This window comes from Sapajus apella, unplaced genomic scaffold (assembly GCF_009761245.1).
Source record: "Sapajus apella isolate SASKATOON/1434 unplaced genomic scaffold, GSC_monkey_1.0 scaffold36, whole genome shotgun sequence".
NCBI classification, from domain to species: Eukaryota; Metazoa; Chordata; class Mammalia; order Primates; family Cebidae; genus Sapajus; species Sapajus apella.
Genome location: NW_022436976.1, coordinates 9703545 through 9729795, shown reverse-complemented (window position 1 = coordinate 9729795; position 26251 = coordinate 9703545). Strand labels below are relative to the sequence as shown.

The window sequence follows — 26251 nt, the reverse complement described above, 5'->3', positions numbered from 1 at the left end:
TTTCTTTCTCCAATCAGAGGACCAGAAGAGCAGGCCCCTGCAGGACAGAGCCACAGTAATGAAGCAGCATCTCTATAGTCTGGTGGCAGTGGCAGAATGGCACTGAAGGTTCTTTTCTCTGAATTCTCCACTTCAAGGTAGACCCAATTGAGGGAAGGGCAGTGCAACCCAGGGAGGCCAACAGCCTGAGTGTCTGGACGGGATATCAGAAAAATGTGCCTCTGAGAGCCAGAGTGTATGACAGAAATCACAGAGAGAAAGAAAGTAGAGAAAGGGATTCTTTAAATCTGTATGAAATATGACATCTACTAAAAACTGACAACCTAATATTACATTGAATGGTAAAAGACTGGATGCTTTTCTTCTACATTTTGTAGCAAGAAAAGGATGGCTTCTTTCATCAATACTATTTATCACTGTGTTAGAAATTCTAGCCAGTGCAATAAGACAAGGAAGAGAAATAAAAGGCATAATAAGGGAACAAAAATAACACAGCTCTCCCTATTCCTAGATTACTAGATTATTTATGTAGAAAGTTCCAACAAATCTACAAAAGAAATTCTAGAACTAATTATGAACATTAGGAATGTTACAGGGAAGAAAATCAGCATACACAAGTCATTTGTATGTGTGTATATATATATATATATATATAGACAATGAACAATTAAAAACTAAAGAAAAGAAGGACCATTTACAATAGCTACAAAAACAAAAAAGAAATATGTAGGGATAAATTTGGGAAGACAATTCTTCATGAGTATATCACATTATTTTATGTCTTGCAAGCAAGACACTGGCTACTCCTTTTTCCAAACTATCCTTTTAAGGACATTTATATATTTAAGAAATATAAATAACATTCCCAGCAGGATTTTATTGTACATATAGACTAGCTGATTCTAAAATCTTATGGAAAGGTAAAGGAACTACACTGGACAAAAATCGTTTTGAAAAAGAACAAAGTTAGAAGAATTATACTACCAAATTTAAAACTCACTATAAAGCTATAGTAATCAAAACAGTGTGGTATTGATGAAAGCCTAGACATAATAAATCAGTAGAACAGAATTGGAAGTCTAGAAATAATTCCATATACGTAAGTTGAATTGAGTTTTATCAAAGATACAAAGGCAATTTAATAAAGAATGGATAGTATTTTCAACAAATATGCTGAAATAATTTTACATTGTATTAGGGTTATCTAAAGGAACAGAACTAATAGGATAGATGAACATATGAAGGGGAACTTATTAGGAGAACTGACTCACACAATCTCAAGGTGAAGTCCCATGATAGGCCGTCTGCAAGCTGAGGAGCCAGGAAGCCAGTCTAAGTCACAAACCTCAAAAGTAGGGAAACTGATAGTGCGGCCTTCAGTCTGTTGACTGAAGAGCTCCTGACAAATCACTGGTGTCAGTCCAAGATTCCAAAAGCTGAAGAACTTGGAGTCTGATGTTTGAGGGCAGGAAGCATCCAGCATAGGAGAAAGATGGAGGCCAGAAGACTCAGTCAGTCTGCTCTTTTCATGCCTGTGTTTATGCTGGTAGCTGATTAGATGGTGCCCACCCAAATTGAGGGTGTGTCTGCCGCTCTCAGTCCACTGACTCAAATGTCAATCTCCTTTGGCAACATGCCCAGACACACCCAGGAACAATACTTTGCAGCTTTCAATCCAATCAAGTTGGCACTCAATATTAACCATTGCATATGTCACTACACATTGTAGAAAAGAATACAAGATGGTACAGCCACATTGGAAACAGTTCGGCCATTTTTTATAATATTAGATGTACATTCACCCTATAGCCTGGCAATCTTACTCCCATGCACTTAAGAAAATAATTTATGTTCAGAACAAAAACCTGTACATGAATATTCATATCAACATTATTTTTAATCGCTCCAAACTGAAAAAAAATCCTTCAATAGGTGAGTGAATTAATTGTGGTACAGCCACACAATGAAATATTACTCTTCAGTAAAAAGGAATGACCTGTCATTCACATAATAGCATGGATAAATCTCAAATGCATTATGCCATAGGAAAGAATTCAGTACTGTATAATTCTATGTATATAATATTCTTGAAAAGGCAAAATTATAGGGTTGGAGAAACAGGTCAGTGGTAGCCAAGAGTTGGGTGGGTTAGGCAGTGACTCCAAAAGAGCAGCATGAAGGAATCTGGTGGATCATGGGATCATTCTGCATCCTATTTACAGTGGTGGTTACACAAATCTAAATATGTGTTGAAACTTAAAACACAAAAGTGAATTTTATTGTATGTAGCTGAAATAACCATAACAAAAAGTAAAAACTGGACAACTGACACCCCTCCTTTGTCCTTTTACTTTGTCCTAGGAACATGTATGCCAACTTGGACCATGACAACACAGACAGCAGAAATTACCTAGTAATAGGCAACATGCTGGCCTATTATTTTGAGGTTTTCTATTACTAGCAGTCAGAACTATTGTAAATAACAGAATCTTTCATTTATGAGTCCCCAGTAAGCTCATAAAAGCAGTAGATACATTGTGTACTCAATAAATACAGGACAAAGAAGGACTAATTTAACGAAATGCTTTCTCTTAATTATCAAAACACTATAGTCCTCAGTTTGGACAGTAAAAACATTGTTAGAATGATTTCATCAGTGAGTTCAAAAAGAAGTGCTGGCCAGGCATGGTGGCTCATGCCTGTAATCCCAACATTTTGGAAGGACAAAGCGGGTGGATCACCTGAGGTCAGGAGTTCAAGACCGCCTGGCCAACATGGTAAAACACTGTCTCTACAAAAATAAAAAAAATTAGCCATGATGGCAGGTATCTGTAATCGCAGCTAGGAGGCTGAGGCAGGAGAATTGCCTGAACCCAGGAGGTGGAGTTTGCAGTGAGTCGAGATCATGCCACTGCACTCCAGTCTGGGTGACAGAACAAGACTTTGTCTCAAAAAAAAAAAAAAAAAAAGAAGTGCTTACCACCATTGTTCTTCTTCTTCCCTGGTAAAATAAAAGATTTAATAAGTCAGACATTATATCTGCAGACCAACCACATCAAATAATCCACTCAACTGTTATAAAACCATTCAATCTAAGGCAGTAAGACTCTCTCCTAGGTCGGATTCCTAGGACTGATGGTTAGGGGTGGGCTGAAGTGTGGAACTTTCTTTTCTGAACCTGGCTACAGTCTCATAATCCCCAGAAAGAGTTCCCCTGTCCATATTTTCCGGACTGTCCAACTCAGATTAAAACTGTTATTTTAGAAACTGTGAGTTCCCAAATCTTCCTGTCTGTTGGAATCTCAAAATCTCTTCTGCATTGACAAGAATAGGCAGAAATTTGGAGGTGTCTTTGTTTGGAAATAACCTTTGCCAAATCCTGTAAACCTAACTTACCATCTTCTGTGACTTCAATTGAAAGCAACTCAGAGCTAAGTACTTTCTGCAGCAATCAGAAGCTAGACTCTCACAATTTTCTTGAAATCAATTTCTTCATTCAATAACCATATATTTTCCACAGCGAGGCTTCAATCTGGAATTTGGAAGCTGGCTCTGGTTTCTTTATGTCTAGACTATTTACTGTCTTCATCATACATACTCTCTCTCCCTCTCTCTCTCTCTCTCTCTCTCTCACACACACACACACACACACACACACACACACACACACACACACACGAGACAGAAAGAGATGAAAACAAGGGTTTTGTTTTGGAAACAAGGGTTGTATTTAATATTTTTCGTATCCCTCTTTGCATCCACCAGCCCTAGTATCTGCCTGCTAGTCCATAATAAACACTAAAAAATCTTTCTGAAATAAATGACAATTTTAAAACTGCTATTAAAAAGACTAGAAATAAATATCATTATGCCAAGCAATCAAAGAAAAGGAAGAAGGAAGTAGCCAAACATTTGCAGCTGCGCATTTATCAGTTGTTTACCCCTCACTGGGCCTTTGGTCTACGCACGGCGATTCCTCTGGCACCATGGCTGCCACTGTACTCCAGAGATCAGGCCTCTTTTCTAAAATGGATCAAAACCTGATTATAGTTTTGGATAGAAATCAGAGGAGCACTTTGAGGCCGTAAGGCTTCTAAACTCTGACAACACGAGGCTGTTGGATCAAAGTGTCACCAGGAGAACACCTATTTCATGTAGAATGAATAAATCCTGGGGAGTTAAAGGTTTTCAGAATTTCTGTATCTGACTCTTTTGACATTATTTTAAAGCTTTGATGTAGTTTAGCTGGTTCACTTTTCTGAGTCTATATTCATTTATCACAATGATTCTTCGATAGCATTTTATGTTAGAAATTTTAACTTGTGAAAAAATTGAGTTCAGCATTATTTCTTACAATGGAAGACATCCAATAAAAAAGTATTAATTCAGTTAGTAAATATATGTATATATTTGTAAGGCAAGGTCTTGCAAATAAAAAATATACCTACCTTCTAGGAATTTACCACCTACTAATAAAGATAGGATGTATACATCAAAAGTTACAATTGAAAAGCTCAATAAGAGTTTCTGATCCCAGTGATGGCATATTAACTTGTATAAGACTAACCTTTACTGCCAAGAACAACTGAGAAGCCTGGATAAAATATGAACCCCAAAAAATCTGTTGGAAAACACCAGGGAGCCATGAAGAAACAAGGATATTAAGAGCCAAGGTTCTCAGTGAAGGGAAGTGCAAGGAGGTGGGCCTGACATTTAGTTCTGCGTTTCCCTTCAAAGCACTTGCTGATTTGTAGGCAGCCCCCAGAGCCTGGAATGCTAACCAGTGTTCTTAGCAGTCTCATAAGGATAGGGAGAAAAACGTTCAAGTTCAAGTCCAACAAAGAGAGCAGCTCTGGAAAACATTCACAGCTTTCAGTTAAGACCCTTGAAGGACTACTCAATAGAAGAAAGGCTAACAAGACGTAAACTAGCCCACATGAACCAACATTCTAATCACATGAGTCTGAAACTGAACTGCCCCCAGCCTAACTGCCTGCCAAGAAAAATTAAACCCTCTCTGAAAGAAAATACTATCAACCAGAACCAAGTTATTTCTGTATTTTTTTCATATACAAAAGACCCACAAAATCTAAAAAGTAAATACGTAAAAACCTACTACGCAGACCAGTAGAATAAATGAACAAAGTAAATAGCAGACAATAAAACAATGATAATGAAGCTATGGGAAATATAAATACTGAAGTTTTCATTTATTAAAAATTACTGTGGCTTGTATATTCAAGAAAAAATACAGCCAGAAAAAAATTCAGCAGATAACTAAAAAATCAAAAAGAAATTCTATGACTGAAAACTTCAAAAATGGAAAATTAGAACTCAGTAGATGAGTTTCATAGCTGACTAGACATAGCTAAAGAGAAGACTAAAAGGTGAACTAAAAGATAGGTCAGTAGTGAATATTTAGGCTTTGAAATAAGAAGAAAAGATTAACATACTTTCTATTGAAGTTTTAGATGAAGTAGACAGAATATTTCAATATATATGGCCAAATAATTTTCTGAAACAAGAAAAACATCAAGCCATAGATTCAAGAAGTACTTTAAATTCTAAGAAAGAAAAATGCAAAGAAAACAACACGTAGGCACTTCCTACTACAACTGGGAAAAAACAAGTGCAAAGAGAAAATCCCAAAAGCATCTAGAAGAAAAAAGATACATTAATTTCAAAGGAGCTACCATTATACAGACAGCTGGCTTCTCAACAGAAATGATTAAATCAGAAGATAATGTAACACCATTTCCAAAGTTGCCAACCTTGAATTTTACAATTAGCTATGATATCCTATAAATATGAAGTCAAAACAAAGAAATTTTCACACAAATTAATTTTTCACCAGTAAACCTGTGTTGAAATAAATGTCACATAATTTCTTAAGGCATAAGATAACATGTCACAACTGGAAACAATGTGATGTAGAAAGCAGTAAAGAGCAATTAAAAAGATACATATGTAAGTAAATATTAATGACATAAAACCATAGAAATGATAAATTGGTAGAATTTTAAATATATGTTCAACAGAGGTATGACATAATAACTAGTAGGCATGAGGAGGGTAAACAGAGTTAAAGTTTTCCAAATTCCTTTTTGAATTGAATTCCAAATTCCTTCTTTCATCCAGGAAATGGTGAAAGTACAAATTGATACTAGATTTTAAAGTCAAACATTAATTGTAATCTTGAGGTAATCGCTAAAAATTGAAAAAATAAAAGATTAAACATCCAACAAGCTATCCAAAATGATAATATGTAGTAATAGGTAGTAAATCTTAATCCAAAAGAAGGCAACCAAGTATAGATCCAGAAATGTAAAATAAATGGAACAAACACAATCAAAACAGTAAGGTGGCAGGTTCAGGCTTCAACATATCAGGAAATAAATGAAATAGGATATGTGACAAATAATGACATACACAAAATATATTTTTTTGTAGGAGACACACCTTAAAGATAAGTATACAGAATAGGTGAACACAGGAAAAACCAAATACACCATGCAAACACTAGAGACAGGTGACATATCTGGAACAATATCAAAATAGACTTGAAGGCAAAAAAAAAGAATTACTTTTTCATGATAAAATGACCAATCTAGCAAACAGAAATAGCAGTTTTAAATTTGTATTCACCTAATAACAGAGCCTCAAAATAAATATACAGAGCAAAAACTGACAAATAAAATGAGACGTGAACAAGTTCACAATCCTACTGAGAGGTTTTAACAAACTGTGTTCAGTAACACGAAAAAAGCAATTGAAAAATCAACATAGCCAAAAGTTGGTTATTTTAAAAGACAAATATTGCTAGGCTGTTTTGATTTGTGAGTCTTATCAAGGAATAGAAGACACAAGTTGCCAGGATCAAAGAGTAAAAGGGGATAACATTGCAGACCTTACAGATGGCAAAAAGTTAGTTAAAGAATAATATGAACAAATTAATGCCTATATATTAAGCATTTAAGATGAAATGGACAAATTTTCACCAAAAGACAATTTACCAGGGATCTTGAGCCCCCTCAACCCCTCACCACAGAAAGAGAATATGAAAGATCCTTCAGAGGATGAAGAGAGAATTTGGGGGGAAAATTGGTTAAGAAATTTCTTTGGAGAAAGCCGTTGCCTTGTTTGAGTTCCCACGCCATTCTTTGGGGAAATGTTCTACCTTCTAATCCTAACCCCAGTAAGAAAGATCTTAGAAGAGCTTTGAAATTGATTTCCTAAAGTGAAGAAAAACAGAGAACTGGTACCTGACCCACAGAGTGTGGATATTGGTCCCTACCCAAATCTCAGGTTGAAATGCAATCCCCATTGTTGCAGGTTGGGGCTAGTGGGAGGTGTTTGGATCATGGGGGCAGATTCCTCATAAATGGCTTGGGCCATCTCCTTGGTGATAAGTGAGCTTTCTGAGTTCCCAGGAGATCTGGTTGTTTAAAAGGGTGTGGCACCTCCCCTCCCCCCAATCCCCTTTCTCTCTTGTTCCTGCTCTGGCCATGTAATATGCCTGCTTCTGCTTCACCTTCTGCCATGAGTAAAAATTCCCTGAGGCCTCCCCAGAAGCAGATGACAGTGTTATGCTTCCTGTACAGCCTGCAGAATGGTGAACCAATTAAACCTCTTTTATTATAAGTTACCCAGTCTCAGATTTTTTTGTAGCAATACAAGAACAGCCTACTACACTGACCTACCTAAGACCAAAGGGTGTGGACTAGAGTCTGATTCCTGGTGGAAAGACCTGGAGGATGAAAGAAAGACTCCCTGCCTTCTTTGGTGGCAGGGCCATGAAAGCAAATTCCTACTGTGATATGTCTCCACTTCCACAGCTTCTCAGAGCAAGGGGCCCACACAGAATACAGATCCATCAGCCAGGTCTGGAGAACTGCAGGAGAAAGGGATTCTCTTAGTCTGCTCTCATGCTGCTTACAAAAACCTACCCAAGACTGGGTAATTTATAAAGAGGTTTAATTGGTTCACAGTTCAGCATGGCTGGGAAGTCCTCAGGAGACTTAACATCATGGCGGAAGGAACAGCAAACAGGTCCTTCTTCACATAGCAGCAGCAAGGAAAAGTGCTGAGCAAAAGGGGGAAAAGACCCTTATAAAACTATCAGATCTTGTGAGAACTCACTCGCTCACAAGAACAGCATGAGGGTAATCACCCCATAATGAAATTACCTCCCACTGGGTCCCTCCCACAACATGTGGGGATTATGGGAACTTCAATTCAAGATGAGATTTGGGTGAAAGTCCATATCAGGGATTCTGTAGAGAACCTTTAAAGAGCCCTGTAAAAAAGAGGGCCAGCTGGTTCACATCTCCAAAGCCAACAGACCCAGAAGCCATACAGCCAAATAAAAACATGTTTATTCCCTTTCCTTCCTCCCTTCACACAGCCAACCCCAAGATGCCAGTGGGAGTCAAATGGCAAGGCAGATGGGAGAGGAGGTTAGCAGGAGAACAGTAGAGAGTAGAAGGATCTAACCTGAAACCAGAAAGAAGATCTGGTGAATGGGAGGAGATGTGATTGCTACATAATATTTAGATCATTGAGTGTTACATGAGACAAAATATTTTAATTTCTGAAATGAAGCTTATTTTTATGACGTAGGTGACCAGGTTATGTTAACTGTTGCCTGTCAAAGTCTTTCTCTTGAGACAGAGGAAAAATCACTGGCATTTAATAAAGTTTGTAGGGATTGTAGGAGACACAAGTGTGTGCTGATGATAATTTTAAATTGCTTGTTCAATATAATAGTCTCAGAGGATGATGATGACAGATAGGATGGAAGAAAATGTAGAAACCTCAATGCTCTGTGTATGGTGAGTTACCTATAACAAATAGGTAGCAAAAATTAGAAGTAATCAGGGATACAGTCAAATGACATGAACTTTATAAAAATAATAAATTTTGCCAAACTATTGAAGAATAGCAGGGTGGTCCCATATGAAGGCCAGCTCCACCTGCCAGTCAAAAGTTAAGTACAGAACAGGGACACATAGAAAAGAGAGGGAGCATGAGCAGCATCTGGCAATCCATGGCTACACTTACCCATCTAACTCTCACTGTGGGTTTCAAAAGACCTTTGCCTTTAATCTAAAAGTGCTGGATTCCTGTGTGGGATGAAATTAGTAAGCTGAGAACCTACATGGATTCCAGGTGTGAACTTCTCAGTCAGCCCCAAATTCTGTGGCCAGTCTGTTGGTCTGGCTTCAGGCCAAGGCGTCTGATTCTCACTCACTCCTCCTGGGATTTAGGTCCCTGTCTTGAAACGCTGTCCAATTGTAAATTCCTCTCAAGACATTACCACGGCGCTACTGTCAACAACCTTTATTTTCTTTGGAAGAACCTCTGAAGTACAACTCAGATGTCACCAGACACTAAGAGCTGGTACAGCCAGAAATCTTCACTACCAGGTTCTGAGTTCTTCACAGATGGAACTCCTTAGATAACAATGTTGCCCCAGATTGGATTAGACTTGTCTTGGGACCAGGTAATTTGTGTTCTTCCCTAAGGAAGGGTCTCTCTTGGATTGCTCAGTTTCCTTATCCTTCCCCTCTGTCACCGTTAGCTCATATTCCCTACTCCTTCCCCATGGGAATTGTTGGGATATAAATAAACACCATGACTTCTCCTCAGAAAACCACAAGAAAACCTTTGTAGATGTGAGGAAGTGACTCTGGAGTTAATGTAAAAAAGTGACAGAAGCTCTCTAAAGAAAGATGATGGATGAGTACAGGAGATTCTAAAGCACAAGGCCCTAGAAGGTGTTAAACAGGTGTTTAATTTATAATTTATTAAACTTTACATTTATGTGTCCTGCACTTTTTGTGGTATTGTATTTAACAATAAAATACAGTTTTTACAAAAGAGTGTGGAAAAATTTCTTGATAATAACCTGACATGGTGGAAAGGAAGATCAGGAGAAGAATAGTTGATGAAAGTAAGGGATGGGAAAGATAAGTGATGAATTTGGGGGAAGAGAAGGTACCATTAATGGGTAAAGCAAATAAAAGGAGCAAGAACTTAAAAATTGTCTATTATTTCAAGTATAAAGATTTCTGGGTTCTCTCTTTTAATCCGCATGTTAATTTTGTGCTGTAACTGCTATTATTATCCATTTACAAATGAAGAAAATGAGGTTCAGAGAAGCTAAGTATATTGCTCAAGGACACAATGCTAATAAGCACCTAGATAAAATTGTATTCCAGATCTGGCTGAATCCAAAGGCTGAGCTCTTTCCAAGTTATCGGAAAGCATAAGGTCTTCAGGGAGAAGTGAGAAGGCAGCTGGAGGGGCATAGGAAAATCAAGCTGGCACTTTGGCGCAAAGTTGTTTCAACAGCTCAGACTACCATAGCCAGAGTCCAGGGCATCCTGTAGGCTTCTGATTTCCTCAGGTGCTGGTGCTCTTGCTTCAAAGGCTCAGGCTTGCCAGAGTCTGAGAGCTACTCCCACGGTATGATCACAAGAACACTTGGAATATGTAAAAGATGGGAGAAGCAACAAAGGGAATGGGAATTACAGATAACCTGAGAATAATGCTCAACAGATAAGCAAAACAGAGGGTCAAGAGGCAGGGAATAATACTTAGGTGTAAATCTAACAACATGTTCAACATCTATATGATGAAAACTGCACAACTCTGATGAAAGAAATCAAAGAAAGATTAAATAAATGGAGAAATATTCCATGTTCACAGATAAGACAACCCTATAGTGTCAAGATGTCTGTTCTCAACTTGATATATAGATACAATGAAATCTCCCCAAACCATACTTTGTGGATATCAACAAAATTATTCCAAAGTTTATATGAAGAAGCAAAAGACCTAGAATAGTTGCCACTATATTGAATTAAAAGAACAAAGTTGAAGCACGACATTACCCAACTTCAATACTTACTATAAAGCTACAGTAATCAAGATTGTGTGGTATTGGTGAAAATACACAAAGAGAAGAATGGAATAGAATAAAGAGTACAGAGATAGGTCCACACAAATATATTCAACCGAGACTTTGACAAAGGAACAAAGGCAACACAAAGAGTAGCAAAGAAAGTCCTTTCAACAAATGGTGCTGGAACAACTGGACATTGACAGGCAAAAAAATCAATCTAGACACAAGCCTTACACTCTTCACAAAAATTAACTTAAAATGAATCACAAACCTAAATGCGGGATGAAAAACTACAAAACTCCTAGAACACAAGATAAGAGAGAATCTAGATGACCTTGGATTTGGCAATGACCTTTTAGGTATAACACCAAAGGCACCATTCATGAAAGAAAGGATGAATAAGGTGGACTTTATTAAATTTAAATTTTTCAGCTCTGTAAAAGACATTGTCAAGAGGACAAAAAGCCACAGTTTAGGAGAAAATATTTGTAAAAGACACAACTTCTAAAGGATTGTCATCTAAAATACACAAAGAATTTTAGAAGTCAACAATAAGGAAACAAAAAACAGTTGAAAAAATAAACCAAAGACCTTAACAGACACCTTGCCAAAGAAGATATGCAGATGGTAAATAAGCATATGAAAATATGTTCCGCATCTTACATCATCAGAGAAATGCAAATTAAAACAATGAGATACCACTCATAGTGGTATAGTTATTAGAGTGGTCAAAATTCAGAACACTAATGCTAAATTCTGAGAAGGATTTTGAACAACAGAAACTCTCATTCATTGCTGGTTGGAATGCAAAATAGTATAGACACTTTGGAAGACAGTTTAGTGGTTTCTTACAAATGTCATATACTTTTATCACACAATTCGGCAATCACTCTTCCTGGTATTTATCCAGGTTGAAAACTATGTCCATATAAAAACTTACACATGGATTTTTACAGCATGTGTAAAAATCCATGTGTAAGTTTTTTTTTATAATTGCCAAAACTTGGAAGGAGCCAAGACATCCTAGGTGAGTGATGTAAATAAACGGTGGTACATCCATATAATGGACTATTATTCAGCACTAAGAAGACTTATTATCAAGCCATGAAAAGATATGGAAGGACCTTAAATGCAAATTATTAAGTAAAATAAACCATTCTGAAAAGTCTACATGATGTGTGATTCCAACTGTATGACATTCTGGAAAAGGCAAAACTGTGAAGACAGTAAAAATATCAGTGGTAGACAAGGGTGAAGGGGAAAGAGGGATGAATAGGTGGAGCACAGAGAATTTTGAGGACAGTGAAGCTACTCTACATGATACTATAATAGTGAAGGCATGTCATGGTGAATTAGTCCAAATCCACAAAATGTACAACGCCAAGAGTGAATCTGAATGTAAGCTATGGACTCTGGATGACAATGATGTTAACAAATGTACCATTCTGGTAGGGGATGTTGATAATGGGAAAGTGGCTGGACATGAGTGGGAGCAAGGGATATATGGGAAATCTCTGAACCTTCCTCTCAATTTTGCTGTGAACCTAAAACAGCACTAGAAAATAAAGTATATTTTAGAAGCAAAAGTAGCAGTGGGTATCCAGTCAACTAGGCAAGTGAGAGGGAAGGCTCAGGTAATTGCTCACGCAGCCCCCATCATCGATTGTTAGCTTTTGTGTTCATGATGAGTGAGCTGGTTGTGATGAAAGGGGCAGTGTTGGAGCACAATAGCCACACTCGCTTCTGTTTTTGTTACTGCTACTGCATGTCTTTTTTTTTCCCTTACTTTTTGGCTGGACGCTTTTTTCTTTTTTACAGAGCTGTGTATCTTTTGTTTTCCTTTGTTTTTCCTGTGATCCGTGAAGTCACCAAAACACTTTAAGGAATCCCACTCATGAATGGCAAAGTTTGTGACCGTTATGTTCACATCTCTCTTCTTGGTCTCACTGACCAGTTTAGTTACTTACTAAACTGATTAGTTAGCTGTCACGGAAGACTACATGCAATGTTTTGGTCATTACCTGCTTGAAATTTGACGGACATCCGCAGGAATTTCTGATGGCGTCCCTTGCGTTCTTCTTTGGTTGGCAAGTGTACTGGTCTGCTCTTAGCATACCATCTTGTCTCAGGTTTGGGGTTGCCAGGAAAATCTAGTGAGCTATTTATGAAGAATCCTGATCCTCTGAAAACAATGGATTCTCTCTTCTACATTCTATTTTGCTTTTTTCTTTTAAACATTTCTGTTTGTCAGATCTTTCTTCCAGGAATTAAAGCCATGCCTCTAATCATATCAAAGTCCACATAAAGTAGATTATAACACTTTTAAGATTACAGGCAGGATATTGGTAGTTTAAAATCGAGGCTCTGTAATCGGAAGACATGGATTTCAAACCCTGGCTTCCATTTACTGTGTTACCTTGTGCAAAACACTGATGATAGCAAAGGTTGTGCTTGTCTATTACGTGATGGGTGCTTACTCTGTGCTAGGCATTGCAGCTAAAAAAAAAAAAAATCACTTTATTTCACTGAGCACCAATAAAAATCAGAGGGAATTCGGTAAACACCCGCATTTTCGGATGAGAAATCTGAGGCTTTTCAGATTCACTATTTATAAAATGTATGACTTTGAGCAAGTTGCTTAATCTTTCTAAGCCTCATCTACAAATAAAAATATCTCATTTCTGTAGCTGCATGATTAAAGGACTTGATTCATGTAAATAACTTAGTCCAAACTAAGCCAATAAGTTTTAGCTGCTAAAACTGCTGCTATTACTTTTCACTCTCCCATATGTGAATCACTTATATCTGATATACAGAAATTGAAAAGAAAAAATTACCTGGCCAATTAGATCCAAAAAATACAACCAAATTGAGCTGTTCAGACCAAAGTACTAATTTGAAGATGGTCAACAATATCCATTTCAATTTGCAGTATGAAACCAGAATCCAAGCAAGGAATAAGAATAGGTATCAGGCTGGAAATAAGCAAACAAAATCACTTTTAAAAATACTAGAAATATCCCTGGGTCACCTAGTGATAGATAATTAGGCAGACAGATGTTCTTTCCCAATTGCTTCCTCATTCCTACTTCTACACCCAACTGTTTGAGGAAATTTCAGGTGCCATAGCCCTTAACCCAGTTCATAGCCTATACTATGATACATCAAGCAACTCACATTCAGCTTCCCCATCGAAAACCACATATATGTAGTTGCTCTTGCTTAGCCAAATGTTTCTTTTATCAACCTGGTTCCACAGTTCCAGAGGAAAGAATCAATGTAGTCACTGTTCATCTTCATCTATAATGACACCTCAAAGAGCTGCCTTCACAACGACACCATCTTCTAATGTTTTACACAATGTATTCTTTTGTCTCATTACTAATCTTACCGGTAAACAATGTCCTGTAATTCAACTAGCCCATGTGTGGTCCTGCTTTCCAGTGATTCCAATTACATGCAAATGTTTCCCTGCCCTCTTCACCTTCAGACACTAGCAAAGAAAAACAAAAGCATGCTTTATTTCACTTCACTTCTTCTTGCTCATGGTGTGCTATTTACCAAAAAAAAGATTATTAGCTCTGCATGTTTGTGTGTGTGTGGTTTCTGATTCTAATTTTTTAAATTTAGCATTAGAATAATAAAACAGTGTTGGTCAGCACACAAGCCAAAAGTAGATTTCCCCTATTAATAAACAACAGAATAAGTAAAGGCCCTCTGGCCTTTACTGTGATACGTAAGTACAGATTTTTTAATAATTAAAGAAAAAACATAAAGACTTTCTCTTCTGGTCAAGACAAGGAAAGGTTGGATTTACGTTTTTACCTGAAACAAGCAAAAAAAGTAAACTATATTCAAAACATCAGTTTTTAAGACACTGTATGCAGGGGAACAAAGGACAGTGATCCCTCAGAAATGCGAAGAAAACATGATGAGTCTTAAGATTGCCCTGGTTTAAAAGAGTTTCCAGGCCATGTCTCTGGAAGGGGGAACTAGGCCAAGGCTGGTGGACACCCTGAGTAAAGAAGAGGAAACTGGATTCCAGAGAGACTAGGACAACTAGTCTCTAGGTAACAGATGGAGAGCCAGAGAGGAGAAAGAGGCAAGAGAGAAAACTTCAGTGATTTCCAGAGGGTCCCTCTGGAGTCTTCAGTTGTATTTGTATACTCATCAGCCCATGCATTTGAGGCCAGGGGATTAACCACCCAAAAGAATTAGAGAGAATAATTGCCAAGGCTCACGCCACGTTAGGAATAATGCCCATTTTCACCAGCAAAATTAGAAAATCTCATGATTCATACAGCATTGAACACATTACTCAGAAAGTTCATAACTGAGTAATGGGAAATAATTAGCCCTAAGCTTAATACTATTCTGGTCCTACCTAAAAATTTTAAAAGCAAAACCCAAAAGGATTAAAGTAATTCCAAGTAATTTAACTACCTCCAAATTAAAGATCAATGATATTTAATAGACCTACAAAGATGTATAGTACCCCAAAAAATGAAGTCCACAACATCTGGCATTCAATAAAGAATTACTAGGATGCAAAGCAGCAAGAAAATGTGAAGAAAAATCAATTAAAACCGACCTGGAATTGACATAGATGCAGATACAGAGATTGCAGATTACAGAGGGAGATTACAGAGATACACAAATGCAGATACAGTGATTAAAACTATTGTTAGAAATATTTTTCATATGGTCAAAAGCTAAGTAAAGACATCGAAGATAGTTTAAAAGATCCATATCTTATTTCTAGAGATGAAAACTGCAATGTGTAAGATTTAAAATACACTGGATAGAATTAACAATAGATTAGACTAATTGCAGAAGAAAAAAACTAGTGAACTTGAAGATTTAAAGGAGGCAGAGATGTAGGCATATGGATATCTGAAGGAAGAATGTCCTAGACATTACTAGAAAATATAAGTCCAGAGACAATGATTTTAAACTTAACATAGTATTTAGCATTTAACAAGCACTCAAAATATAAAAAAGTTTATATATATATATATATATATATATAATATATATATATATATATATTATATTATCTCCTGTAATCTTAATAAGAATCCTGTAAGTTAGATAACCTCTTTTATTATCAAGAGAGCAGAGGTTCTAAGGAGTTAAAATATTTATGCAAGGTCATCCAGAGAGCAAAATAGAGACACAATTTGACCTCAAACTGATCCCAGCCCTCAGGTCTGAATTTCAGCTGATCCACAATGGGCATGGCTCCAACCTGAGGGCTGGGTTCAGGTCAGCTCCATGCATATTCTTCGGATTTGCAGCTTCCTGGAATATGCTCTTCTCATGGTGAATGACAGAAACATAACGGCATGAGCACAAACACATGATGCCTCTAAAGCCTTGGCATTGAGCTAGCCCACTTCCCTTCAGCCAACATTTTGTTTGCAGAAACGAGTTGTACGACTAAGTTCCACATTAATGGAGCAGAGAAACAGACTCTGGAACTCTTGGGAGATGTATTTACAGAAATCACATGCCAAAAGGTATGGCTGTAAAACTGTAACATATGGAGAGGTAAAGAATTAAGAATAAGACTTTAATCTTATTTAATCTTATACAGAAACAGAGATATGTAGTTTTACAGAATTAGAAGAGCCTACATCCTAGCTTTAAAACTTCAAAACACTATAAATTATTAAGAAATGTAGAAAGATGGCCGGGCGTGGTGGCTCCCTCCTGTAATCCCAGCACTTTGGGAAGCTGAGGTGGGTGAATCATGAGGTTAAGAGATGGAGGCCCTCCTGGCCAATATGGTGAAACTCTGTCTCTACTAAAAACACAAAAATTAGCTGGTTGTGGTGGCATGTGCATGTAGTCACAGCTACTTGGGAGGCTGAGTCAGAAGAATTGCTTGAACCTGGGAGGCAGAGGTTGCAGTGAGCTGAGATGGCAATACTGCACTCCAGTCTGGCGACAGAGCAAGACTCCATCTAAGAAAAACAAAAATAAGAAATGTAGAAAGAAATTAGGAGAAATAACATTTCCAACTTCTTTTACTTTTGGTAAAAGTTTTAAAGTTTTTTCATTTGCTATTATGTAGGTGTAGGTTTCCCCAGGTGAATTCGTCCCTTTTCACACTGCGATAAAGAACTACCTGAGACTGGGTAATTTCTGAAGAGAAGGATTTAATTGATTCACAGTTCTGCAGGCTGTACAGGAGGCGTGGCTGGGGAAGCCTCAGGAAACTTTCAATAATGGCAGAAGGGAAAGGGGAAGCAAGCATTGTTCTCACATGGCGGAGCAGGAGAGAGGGAGAGAGAGCGAGGAGGAGGAGGTGCTGCGCACTTTCAAACAATGAGATCTTGTGAGAACCCTGTCACAAGACAGCATGAGGAGAATAGTGCTAAACCATTACAAACCATGCTCATGATCCAGTTACTTCCCTCCAGGCCACTCCTCCAATACTGGGGATCATAATCCAACATGAGATTTGGGTGGGGATACAGAGCCAAACCATATCACAAGAGATCAACAAAAATTATTATGAATCTAAATTAACTATACTACAAGAAACCTAGACAGCAAATGAGGAACACGATGAGTGGGTGACTTTAACTTTCCAGAATACACAAAGACATATTAACCATTTTGAGAGAAATAATTTCCAGAATCCATATGGCCTGTTAAAAAAAGATAATGAAATTTTCAGAGGAAAAGGGAGAGATTTATTTTTACACACACACTCACATACACACATACACACACACATCTGCAGACGTGGGGGCCATAGCCTTCAGTACAAGTAAGAGTGTGCTCTCTGAAGAGCAAATGGAGGATCTGACTTAAAGTTCTCACCACAGTTCTCAGTTAGGTCCTTTTATGCAGATGAAGGATTCTAACCAGTTCTCAGTTAGGTCCTTTTATGCAGATGAAGGATTTGAATTTGTTTAGTGACGATTGGTCAAAATGGTCAAGCTTTGATTGAGTGGTTTCCAAGCCCCAAACCAAAAGTCTTTGTCAGATGTTTCTTTCAAATGCCCTCTGTGGGTAGTGGGGAGGGGTTCTAGCCACAGTTTATCTTGGCACTGACAACTAAACTAGTTTGGCTTGATGGTAGAAAGGGAGATCCTGTGACACTTTTACAACATCCTTCTGAGAATACAGAGTTCATGACTACTCCCCCACCTATCCATGACCAACTGGTTCTGCTTTAACTTTGAACATCTCAGTTAGCCACAGGGAGTCCATTTTGTCTGTCAGCCAGGGGCACACTTTAACAGACCCCAGATAAGATGGACCATGTAGAGAAAATGGGCTATATTTTCAAGTGATTCTAAAGCAACCCCAAATGGAAAGACTGAGCTTAACAACAACAAAAAAAAAAAATCAAGAAGGATGTAAAAACACGACTTTTTCTGCTTCAGAGGGAGACTTTTATAAAATGCTTCCATTTGCCCAAGGTCAGAAACAAAAGAGAATTTCTGATCTATAATATTCAGACCAACCAAGAGCTTCTTCAAACCTGAAATATTTATTTCCAACCTAGATTATCAGACAGCAAGAGTTAGAAATGTAAGTCTTGTGTAATCAGATAGCCATGTTCCTATTAAAATGCAATAAAAAGTATTGATAAAATGAAGTTCCAGTTTGGGAACTGCTAAGTGCCTAAGAGTATTTTTACTCTTCAGCCTTTGCCTGAAGAGTATTTTTGGGAATCATATCAGTTTATAATAGTGATAGTATAAACCCTTCATCTTCTAAATGCTTTGGACTCAAAGACCATGGGATTAATTATATACTGGGAGCAACAATTCATGAATATTTAACATCCTCATCTATACTTAATAAATAAATTTGCATTTTGACACTATTATTTAATGTGCTTTAAGGAAATACTGCTCATACTTTTCAATTTGGTAGATTAGTTGAATGTAATCAGAATGATAAGGCAGAAGAGATATAGTATTATTCAAATAACCTCGTGTTTTATGACTACGTCTGCTTCCAGGAGTTTGTTTCCCCCTTTTCTTTTATGCAACTAGGTTTATTTCATTTTATTCTGGCTGTTCTGTCTTAATTATTTTGCCTCTGTGGTCCTTGCAGAAGGGAATTTCTTTAGATTCATGGAAAAACAATGCAAATTAAATAATCAGTGTTTTGCTTCCCTATGTGTGTTCTATTACAGGGCATTCTCTCACGCAAAATATCCCAATGCAATTGGCAGTAATTGCGTCCCAAGTTGGCAGTCTCAGCAAGGCTGCTGCGACCCGCACAGCAAGCTGGGAGAGTGGCAGAATCAATGGCGTGAGCAAAGGTCTCTGAATTTCCCCAAGAAAAACAGAACTCCAAAGAATCAGGGCTGAGAAAAACTGATAAGGATGTTGTGGAAGATAAGCTTTTGTGTGTGTTTGTTTGTTTGTTTGTTTGTTTTTTCATCTGTGGCTTCTTATGAGGGCCTTTTTTTTTGTAAGCAATGAATTTTTTGTTTATGAGGTGGGCACCTAAGATACGTATCCACCTTAGGGAGTTTAGGCACAAGAGCTTGCCTTTAGAAATCTGATTTTAATGAAGAGCCCATGATCTTTCCAAAAGAAAGGAGGCTTTGAGACCTGTGACCAAGCTCTTGGAAGTTAAAATTCAGACTTGCCAACAAAGACGAAGGACAAAATTGGACAAGAACAAGAGAAAGGGGAAAGAAATGAAAATCTACATGCCTGACACTGTTGCACCAAATGATTTCACATATAACCCTATTTAATCCTTTCCTGTGAGATCTCTGCCATTATCATCATCACCACCTTCCAAACGAGGAAACTGAAGCTCAAACAAATTAACATCAATTGTAAAAATTTGGGCTAGAATTTGAATCCACTTCTGTTAGAACCAAAAATTCACATCCTTTCCTCCATTCTCAATTAATGGTTGCTTTAAAGGAGTTTGCTGTCAAACATATCGGATGCCTTAGTTCATTCAGTCAGCTATAACAGTACACCATAGACTGAGTGGCTTATGCACAACTGAAATTTATTTCTTCCAGCTCTGGGGGCTGGCAGTGGAAATGCATCCACAGATTCAGTGTCTGGTGAGAGCTTGCTTCCTCATTCACAAATGGCTGGGTTTTCACTGTGTCCCCACAGGTAGAAACGATGAAGAAGGAGCTTTCTGGGGCCTCTTTTATAGGGATACTAACCCTGCTTTATAAGGCTCTACCCTCCTGACCTAAACACTTCCCAAAGGTTTCATCTCCATCAGGTTGAAGGTTAAGATTTCAGTATATAAATTTTGGGGTGACACAAACATTCCATCTATAGCACCAGGGTTGAGCGTGAAAATGCCACTTGCTCAGGGAATCGCTCCCAGCACCCCTGTCCTGGCGCAGGTTGTATGTTGATCACAATGTGTGATTATGTATGCGTCTATGAGCTATCTACTTCTTTCCTCCACACACTTGACTGTAACTTACAAGAGGGCAGTGTATTAACCCGTCCTTACATTGCCATAAAGAAATATCTGACTGGGCATGGTGGTGCATGCCTTTAATCCCGGCACTTTGGGAGGCTGAAGTGGGTGGATTACCTGAGGTCAGAAGTTTGAGACCAGCCTGACCAACATGGTGAAACCCATCTCTACTAAATACAACAAATTATCTGGGTATGATGGTGTATGCCTATAATCCCAGCTACTTGGGAGGCTGAGACAGTAGAATCACTTGAACCCAGGATGCGGAGGTTGCAGTGAGCCAGGAATCATGCCACTGCACTCCAGCATGGGCAACAAGAGTGAAACTCTGTCTCAAAAAAAAGAAAAAAGAAAAACCTGAGGCTCCATAATTTATAAAGAAAAGAGGTTAATTGGCTCCTGGTTCTTCAGTCTGCTCAGGAAGCATGATGCTGGCATCTGCTTCTGGTGAGGCCACAGGAAACTTACAATCATGGCAGGAGGTGAGAGGGAACCAGCATGTCACATGGTGAGAGTAAGAGCAAGAGAGAGAGCAAGGCAGGGGAGGTCCCAGACTTTCAAACAACCATATCTCTAGTGAACTAACCTAGCAATAACCCACTTACCACCAAGGGGATGATGCCAAACCATCATTAACCCTATGATCCAATCACCTCCCTCCAGGCCCCACCTGCAACCTTGGGAATCACATTTCAACATGAGATTTGGAGGAGTCAAATATCCAAACCATATCAGGCAGGAACCCTTTTGCTCACCCTTCTATCCCTAGTACCCAGCAGACTGTGTGATATAAGGTAGGTTTTCTGTGTATAGGTATGTCTCAGTTTCTTCGTCTTTAAAAATTTGGTGAAAAATATCTATTTCACAGTGTTTATGTGATAATTAAACAAGACAATTTATATAATATGACTTTCACAGAGCCTGGAAAACAGAGTGCTCAATAGACAGTAGTTTTAAAAAGTAAAGATGTGTATGCCACTCTGGGCCCACAAAAAAGGGCCAAAGCCAGGTTTTGAGTTTAGGTATCATACTTGAGGGGCTCTGAACCAAATACAGATGGTCTTAATTATTCTCAAGACTGGTGTGGCCTAGGAAACCAGGCAGAGAACTATAAAGAATATAGAAATAGCAGGTATAAGAATCAGTCTTACCCTTAGGGTAAGATGTGAACAGATTAAATGGCATAAAAGTCAATAATGGCTAAATTTGAACCCTCTGTCTTCATGCAGCCTGCCTAGCTGCTCACTGTGCTATAAATCTGATCTCAGAAGCACAAATGAAATACAGGTGGAAAAAAAAAAAAACTTTTATAAGCTCCACCTGAGCCCACGATTCCACTTCCCTTCTTTCCAATGGAAGGTTTCTAGCCTTCTGGGTCAGCTTCAAGGTGTCATTTACAGTATTCAGAGTTGAACCTGACAAACTTGTGAGTGGAGATGCAGAATCTAACCAAATGGCATTAAAATGACTTTAGAAAATTGTGACTCATTGTGTAGAAATTCAGAATTCACTCGAGAATGGAAAGTTTTTGAGTGAATGGCTCCTGTTGGTTGCTATGAAGAGCAGATGTCCAAGCACCTCTGCCCACTGCATCTTGGACTCCGAGTCACCACGAAAAACATGACACAATCAAGCACTGGACAGAACAAAACTTTGCTCATATAGAGAAGAGAGAGCGCAAGATCAGCTTCAGCAGAGTGTATCAGTCCCCTGTGGCCAAGGGGTCCCTGTGGCAGCAGATACCAGGTAATTGGCCTGCACTCACCCTTCTTGCTGCAGCAAAAGGAACGTCTTCTTATGTATCCCAGTCATGGTCAAAGACTGCATGCATGGAACTGCCTTTCCCAGCAGAAGTTAACTGACATCTGAATGAAAATTTAAGATTCCTAGTACCCAAATCACATGAAATAATTAGGAAGAGTGTGACCTTCCAATTGACAGGGACTATTTTTTAAAAAGGACTAACTGTATCCATATATGTTTCAGAAAGAATGACTTGAATGATATAGTCTGCATATCTGCCTCAGCTTACCCAAGATCGTGATTGTAACATGAGTATGAGCTGTAGATACAGTAACATTAGCTCACTGAACAAAAAACTGTCCCGTAGGTGGGTGTCTTTTCTACCCTGGAAAATATTAAAAATAAATACAGAAATGCATAAACAACTCAAAGCTACAGTATAAATATTGTTGTACTAAGTTCAAGCGAATCCATATTTCCTTACTTAAACTGCTTAAGATAGCCTTGGCATATTGAAAAATCCAAAAATTAGCCTTTAGATGCCAAATTTAAATCAGTAATTGATTTTAGAGTTGTGATTTAAGTTCAATGCTCTACAAAAATTTGACTAAGTTTGCAAACACATCGAAATGCTTATGTGAACTTGAAATTTCCTGTATTTATATACTTTTTCTTACATATACAAACATTGCTTAACTGTTTGGAAAGATTTTGCTTACTAAGACATTTAAGTTTGTCCTTGCAGGTATTTTGAGTGCTTAAAGTGAAAATTAAATGTATTAGGTACAAATATAAAATTTTAAAGTCTAAGCATATTGAATGAATTAGGCGCATAAATGAAGCTGCTTGTTTAACTCATGTTGTATGATACGGTGTGCAAATGAGTGTCCAGATGCCACATCCTGTATGGCAGTCAAGGTCCAATCAAGAGATAGAAATTGCACAGCCATTCCCCAGGGAAAGTTAGATATAGAGTGATTATCATAATAGGGATTGGAATAATAAGGGAACCTCTAATAAGAAGTAAAGAGAACCACAAACAATTTAGGAATAGCAGATATAAGAAGCTGTCTTGCTCTTAAGTGAAATGTAGCACATGGGAAGAGGTCTACCCAGGCCTGCGATTCAGAGCTTGCTGGGGAGGGCATGATCATGGCTCACTGGTTGGTAGAGAAGTCACTGTGGTGCTCTGTGCTTGGACTTTCTGGAAACCATCATTCTCAGCAAACTAACACAGGAACAGAAAACCAAACACTGCATGCTCTCATTCATAAGTGGGAGTTGAACAATAAGAACACATGGTCACAGGGAGGGGAACAGCACACATCACATCGGGGCCTGTTGGAGGGTGGGGAATAAGGGGAGGGATAGCATTAGAAGAAATACTTAAGGCATGCAGGACTCAAAACCTAGATGATGGGTTGATGGATGCAGCAAACCACCATGGCACATACATACCTATGTAACAAAACTGCACATTCTGCACATGTATCCCAGAACTTAAAGTATAATAATTTTTAAAAGATTCAAAAAAAAAGAAGCTGCCTTGCCCTTAAGTGAAATGTAGCACACAGGAAGAGGTCTAGCCAGGGCCAAGATCCAGAGCTTGCTGTAGAGGTCATGATCATGGCTCACTGGATGGTAGGGAAGTCACTGCAGTGCTCTGTGCTGAGACTTTCTGGAAATCCACCCTCTGGAGCTTCCATAAATCCACTCTCTAAGATGCCAGCTGTTTATGGGAGTATCTTGCCAGAAGCATGCTGCTACAAAACCTCCTGAGACGGTGCAGGGGAGAGAAGCTTCTGGCTGTCAGTTGCTGCTGACTGTGGGAGCCTCCCAAGAGGAACACACTGGAATCAGAAAGAAAAGCCCTATCCCGCTGCAGTGCCCAGTGCCCACTACTGAAGTGTAACATCAGGCCAGCTGGCAGAGAAAAAGATATTCAGGGGGCCCATTGAGGATGAATTTTTGAAGAGCAAATAATGAAGAATGGGGCATGTGACAGTCCAACTGATTACAGTCACAGGGAATTCAGTCTGTTCATAACGTTAATGGTTTTTATTTTATGCTAAAATTACTAAATTCGTCAATAGACTAATAAGACCTGAAGTTCAAATTAAAAGCTTAAATAAAACCGAGTTTTAAAATTATGACTGATTTACATAAACCAATATTAATTTAAAACCCAGGTAACTAGAAATAAAACCAAGTTCTTTCTATGCTCAAAATCTATCCTTGATTATTAATAGTTCATATTAACCCTGGGGTCTTACTGATTCTGAAAAATTATATAAGTGTGTAGAGTAAGAAAAAATGAGGTAAATATATAAAGAAATAAGAATGTAGCAAGGAAGAGAAAACAGAAAAGCAGTTATGAAAGTGGTGAGGAGACTCTGGCAGAGTTTTTAGCAAAAAGGCTTAGGAAGCAGCCAAGGGTGTGAAAAAATTGGAAAAGAACAAGGAGGATTTATAAATAATTGCTTCTATGTTTTAAATTGGATTCCTTTTACTGTTTCTTAGGAGATGCAAGTAAAAATTGGAAGTGCAGTACTTTTTAGTCATTTTTTGTTGCTGAATTGTGTTTTGGTACATGAGACATTATGGTGAAACCAAGTGATGTGAAATCCTGGAGCTTATTTGGATCTCATCTAAACAATGAAATCTGACAATCTATTTGAAAAGCAAAAACGCTGCCCAAGCCCTTCCAAGATGATGACGTCACCAGCCCAGCTGAGACGATGGCTGTGCCAGAGGGCACATCACCTACAGTCTGCTGTCCAGTGCGTGGCCTCTGCCCCTCATGTGTACACTGTATGGTACAGCTTGAGCTAAAGGAGAGAGAAAAAGCTTCCCACCTTCACCTGTAAGTGTTTGAGAGCACTCATCCTTAACATCCCTCTATCTTTCCCATCCAATTTGTGAAGCAATAAAGAGAGAGATCCAAGAGTCGAATTACTGATAAAAGCTAATATTGAAGAGCGGTGACTCAGGTCTACTGGCCAAATGGGCCTGCTAATACATTTCCCTTTTAAACAGACGTACCCATTCACAGCTTTGGGAGTGCTGAACAGTCATAGGCTACCTGGAGGGGAAGCACAAAGCAGAGCTTTTTTTTTTTTTTTTGGTGGACTCTGTTACCCAGGCTGCAGTGCAGTGGCACCATCTTGACTCACTGCAACCTCCACCTCCCAGGTTTAAGCGATTCTCCTGCCTCAGGCTCCCAAATAGCTGGAACTACTAGCGCATGCAGCTACACCCAGCTAATTTTTTCTATTTTAGTAGAGACAGGGTTTCACCATGTTGCCCAGGCTGGTCTCAAACTCCTAGGCTTGGGCAGTCTGTCTGCCTCAGCCTCCCAAAGTGTTAGGACTACAGGTGTGAGCCACCGCACCTGGTAGCAGAGCATAATTTATACCTTCTGTCAATAACTGCCTCCAGAGACCCTCCCTCCACCCCCATAAGAAGAGGAAGGGCCTGAATCATGTGTATAAAATGCCCCTGAATCCATTAATTATGACAGGTTCCTTCATAAGGTGGCATGAAACTGTAGAAATGAGATTCTCCCTAGATATTCCCTAACCTAACACTCAGTCAGGAATGTGGCTTCTCTCTTAAGGGTGGAAATTGTCCTAACCACTAATGGGACATTTAGATCCTGCCTCCAACCGGAGAGTCTGAAGTGGGTCAGAAGCATACAGGGCAGGATCGGACAGTACAAGGTCATTCTACAACCAGGGTTGAAAACTCGCTCTGCTATTTGGCTCCCCATCCTAAATTATGTCCAGGCACAATGTCTGATTTAGCTCATTAGTGTTTTTACAATGAGATTACATGTCAATTACATGAGATTACAGAAGAAAAGTGAATTATCCACATGGAACTTTGCAACTATTTTCCTTCTGTTTTTTGTTGAAACTCAGAAATTTTACAGCCCCCTTGGATCCATCCCCTAATCAATAATGGCTCCCATCCCCTGCTTTCCTTGTTTCTGGGAACCCGGTATCTACATTGTCTTTGCCATCCCCATTCCATGGCTGCGTCTAGATGTCAATTCATAAACTTCCTATAATCTCTCAATCTCATCACCGCACTGCCAGATCTCAACTGCTGAAAAATGTGTGCAAAGATGCTACTTAAACTAGATGCTGTGAATTGTTAAATATATGG

The 26251-nt window shown here is 38.6% G+C and overlaps 1 long non-coding RNA gene across 1 annotated transcript in view; it reads right to left on the bottom strand.

Annotated features, from left to right (window-relative positions):
* LOC116564088 overlaps positions 1–26251 on the bottom strand; it is a 69765-nt gene that overhangs the window by 39476 nt on the left and 4038 nt on the right. Inside the window, exon 2 of the long non-coding RNA XR_004274714.1 lies at positions 14298–14399. This is a non-coding gene — a long non-coding RNA (uncharacterized LOC116564088). The remainder of the gene's footprint in view (positions 1–14297; positions 14400–26251) is intronic.